General features: G+C 42.9%; 1 long non-coding RNA gene across 1 annotated transcript; it reads left to right on the forward strand.

Moving 5' to 3' along the window:
• Positions 1-1,268: 1,268 nt before the first annotated feature.
• LOC108501537 lies at positions 1,269-4,004 on the forward strand. The gene is made up of 3 exons (XR_001876204.1): positions 1,269-1,440; positions 1,978-2,227; positions 3,364-4,004. It is a non-coding gene; the product is annotated as an uncharacterized LOC108501537 (long non-coding RNA).
• The last annotated feature ends 635 nt before the right edge of the window (positions 4,005-4,639 follow it).

The following is a 4,639-nucleotide window of genomic DNA, read 5'->3' on the forward strand; positions in this document are numbered from 1 at the left end:
AAATGAAATATTAAAATACTTTATCACCTATCAAATAACTTTTTAAAACTTCTGATATACTTCCCTCTTTCCATTTCCAGCTGAAAATCATTTGGTCTGAATTAGAAACTCATTTCCGTTTCCAGGAACCAGATTTTTTGTTTGACAAATTCACTTATCACTGAACTTCTTGGCCATGTGGGGTCTTAAGACACTACCTCATTTGAATATCTAATCTTTACTTTATTATACATTAGCACTCCATCACACATTTAATTGTTAGATGCAAAAAAAAAAAAATCCAATGAAAAACTCCACCTTACATAAAATTATGGTCCTGACTACTGTAAAGGCTGAGACAACACGGAGCTTCATACCTTATTATACATTAGCACTCCATCACACATTTAATTGTTAGATGCAAAAAAAAAAAAAATCCAGTGAAAAACTCCACCTTACATAAAATTATGGTCCTGACTACTGTAAAGGCTGAGACAACACGGAGCTTCATACCTTCTTCTGTGGCTTGGGGTACTGTGACAGATTTAGACCATCTTGCATGTGCGAGAGCAGTACTTTGAGGGCCACAGCTTCTTCCCCGCTACCCCAGGTACCACATGATCTTGAATTGTGGAGTGCTGACTCTGCTGAAGGATGGAGGTGCCGCAACCCTGCCTTTTCCAACCAGCCTCCTTTTACAGGTAGAGATGGGGCTCCTTTTTGTGTGCTCTGTGCCACAATCCTGCTTCTTTGCTGTGCCCCAGTGGTTGGAAGCTTTACAGCTGCTGCCCACACTGACGTCCTTATGTACACGTGTACAACTCCGGGCCCAGATGTCCCCTTACAGCATAACCTCGCCATGAAACTTCAAAGCTCAGGGAAATGCTTCCAGCTCAGGTGCCACCACCATCGGGGAACTTCTTCTCATGGAGTAACTCACCGCAAAGGCCACGGCAGGGCAGGATGGAGTGTGCTGCGCTAAATGGAGGGCAGTCACCTTGGCGATTTCTTATTAGGCATCAGTGAGTTCCTCACCTGTGGCCCAACGCTCAGCCCTACCCTAAAGCTACGCAGACACAGGACCAGTTCCCATCTTGGTCTAACTAAAAACGAATGGCCTTTGGGATACCTTCTGACCCGTCCCTCCCGTAAGCGGATGCAGCCATGAGACAAACGCCTCCCGGCAGGCAGCAATGCCGCTGTCCGAGCGGGGGCCGCGGCCGAGCCTTTCCCGGGCGCTCTGTGCCCCCTGCTGGCGGCGGCGGCCGGGCCGCACGGGCCCTCCCGGCCCTGCCCGCCGGCCGCGGCCCCGGCAGAGCGCGGACAGGGGGCTCGGCACCCGCCTCTTCGGGGAGGCGAACGGAGCCGGGAGAGTGAGCCGAGAAAGGGAAGAAGTCCGAAGGAGGAAACAGAAGGAGTTCTGTATCCAATATTTTCCATGCGCCCCAGATGCCACCTCTGGTATTCCTTAAACTCCCCTGGTTCCCACTGGCCTCCCTCCTCTGACCTCAAGTCCCTGTAACACAGTGGTAACTCAGTTCTTGCTACAGGGACCTACTCTGCCACTGCTGCACAGTTTCACTGTACTGCTTCAGATGTTTTTCAGGCAGTAATATCCTTCCCCCCCCCCCAATACCTAACCTACAGTCTGCCTCCAGTATATTTTCCCTGATTTTCTACCAGGTCCTCAGGTGCAAAATCCACATGGTGATTGAAAGGGTGCTGGCCTGCATCAACTATCTATTTATGTTCCTTAAGTTGATTAGGATTTTCTCTGGTTTGTTTTTATCTCAGTAGTTTTGTTTGGTTGTTGTCTACTTAGTGATTGGATGGCATCCAGAAAGTCATAAACTGTAATGTTTTTTTGGATTACGGATGGTAAGACATATATTTTTTTTTACTCTATTATGTTCAGCAAATATTAGTGTTGTCTGCAATAAATGAACCTGAACAAGAGAAAAGAGTTAGCTTGTATCCACTACTTCTAATTTCTTCCAGGTAGACAAAACAAGTCTATCAGTCGGTGCCTTAACAAAGAAGTAATCTTCAAATACTTTTGGAACATGTACTCAACACCATACCAGGCAGAAAATACACAGCCTGATTTTCATTGACACAAAAGGCAATTTATAAAGCTCAGGAAGCCTTGCAAGGATTAAAGCAGATGTCTGCACCCACTTAGAGCTTTCTTTCTGCACCAGTGTTGTGTAACTGAATAGTTGTTCAGGACTTGCTGCTGCTGAACTGGGTAAGTGTGCCACACCTAACACCTTACTCAGGGCAAAACTATGCAGATCGAATGTTTGCATAAAGATGCATGTATTTGCTTTGGTGGCAACCATTTTCATGTTTGTAGCCCTTCACTTTGAGTCTCAGAAAGCATGCTGACGGCGAGCTATAAAGAGACCTTGCGATTTATTCTCTTGTGGTGGTCTCAACATTTTGTCCTCTTTTCCTTCCACAAATTGCATTGATCTAAACTGTTATTGATACAGAAGCCATCCAAATACAAAAACACACCCTACTATTTTAAAGTGTGATGTTGAATGAAGTTGAAATTGGCTAAACTGTAAAGAATCATTTGGTATAATTAGACAAAGATATATAATATATACAGAGACATTTCTTTAGGTAACTGAGTAAAAATCATGAGTTTAAGGACTTATTTTCCTCTTTGATCTTCATGATTTTTGATTTTATATTCAAGTGGACACAATGAAAGAAAGGGATTCACTCCCTGAAATGGATGAATCAGTCTCTGAGAAAGGATCAGGTTGTCTCAGATGAACTCCCTAGCGAAATGGGAATAAATATGTTTTTAATGGAAATGCTGAAGTCCAGAGCACGTGTCTGCCATAGCCCTACCAGCTCCAGGGAGTAAAGATATATGACCGGTCTTGAGTTTGAATTCCTTCTTCTTCCAAGCCATATTTGGAGAGCTTTTTAGAAATAGGAGGGCTAAACCACAGAAAAGAAGATTCCATTAGTGTTAAAATTACAGAGACTGTACCACAAGGATAGGGCAACTCTGGAGAGTAAAGCAGAGATAGGACAGAAACCTGACAGTATTTATTGAGGTAAAGCTTACAACAAGAGAAATGTGATAAAAACTTGAAGGTGTAGTTGCAATCTTTCTTCTTGTAAGGTGTCTGTAGGTGTGAACTTCTTTGCCTGCTTTAACTTTCCTTTCCTTCATGCTCAAGGGGTGCAGTCCTTCTGCGTTCTTCTATGAAGTTTAACACAGGCAAGTGCCAGATTCTGCACCTGGGATAGGGCAAACCTGGTTGTGTGTATAGATTAAGGAACAAGAGGCTGGAGAACAGTGCTGCAGAAAGGAACCTGGGAGTCCTGGCTGATGGCAAGTTGAATATGATTCTATTTCAGGTAGTAGTGACAATGAGGAGGGAGGACCATAAACATGTTCCCCATAAGACCTTTGGGACTTACCTGTGGAAATCCTGAGGAGGAAGAGACCTCAAGTCAGTTTAAAAGAAGACAGCAGCAAAAATCTATCAAGCAAGAGACAGTGAGCAATAGAGTAAATATGACTCTTTGAGAAAGCAATATTTATTGTATCCTGGGGTAGATAAGGTACATAGAAGGATGTCTTCTCAATCTCTTGGATTACATGCAAAATTTAACTATGACTGACTGAGCTTTTACACATCCCTGGGAGTGCGAGGTCTTGGGGCCTCTGAACTACTATAAGCAGCAGGTCAGGAGATCCAGGTTCTGGGGCCAAAATTCACTCCAGCACTTAGGTATTTCCTTTCCACCCATAGCACTACTTTAAAAACATAAGGAACACTGAAAATAGCAGAATCTCTGCTGGAGTTAGGCCTCTGTTGCACTTGCACATTTAAGACTATTCTACAGTATGACTTTTCCTCCCTCTTTTCTTCTTTGTCCTCCGACTTTTCATTTTCTTCTCCATTTATTGCCTGTCCCTCTTCATTCTCATTCCACATACACAGACCCTGTTCTTAATGCTATTAATCAGTTATTGTCACAACTCCCTTCCTTCCTTGTTTATTACCCATTTTAGATCATCCATTGTACTTACAAAGTAGATCTGTGGTAGACCCATTAGTGAAACCTGTGTGCCTTTTTAAGACCCAAGCTAGTTTTTAACAACACACTCAGTGTTTCCTCCTTCTTATTTTGCTCTCCCACATCAAAAGAAAACCCTAAGTAAATAATACAGGTATGCCCTTGCTCTTTTGTTTTCAGAGTTCTTTCTCTTTTCTTGTTTGGTTTCTCTTTGATTTTTCAGGTGTTGTCAAAATCTGAAGGTGTTGCCGATGTATTTCATCTCCAAGTTAACATACAACCTTCATGATAAACAACCAGAGAATGGCATATCAGGGTAATAATTGCATTTTCCTTGGTATATGAGTAGCTGGGTGGTCTCCAGCTCAAAGCTGGGTCAGGGCATACTTGGGATGAAATTTTTTCATAAATACTCATTGAGGGATTAGCTGGTATATAATAATAAAAAGTAGGGCAGGAAGGGATCATCAAAGATCATCTCCTTGGCTCAAGCCAAGATCAGTTTATAATTAAACCACCTCTGAGAGATGTTTATCTTATTTCCTTTTAAGAAGCCCCAACAATGGAGATTCCACAGGTCCTTTAAAGTTTCTGATGCTTAACTATTCTT

This window comes from Lepidothrix coronata, unplaced genomic scaffold (genome assembly GCF_001604755.1).
Source record: "Lepidothrix coronata isolate B3197 unplaced genomic scaffold, Lepidothrix_coronata-1.0 Scaffold3, whole genome shotgun sequence".
In the NCBI taxonomy this organism is placed as follows: domain Eukaryota; kingdom Metazoa; phylum Chordata; class Aves; order Passeriformes; family Pipridae; genus Lepidothrix; species Lepidothrix coronata.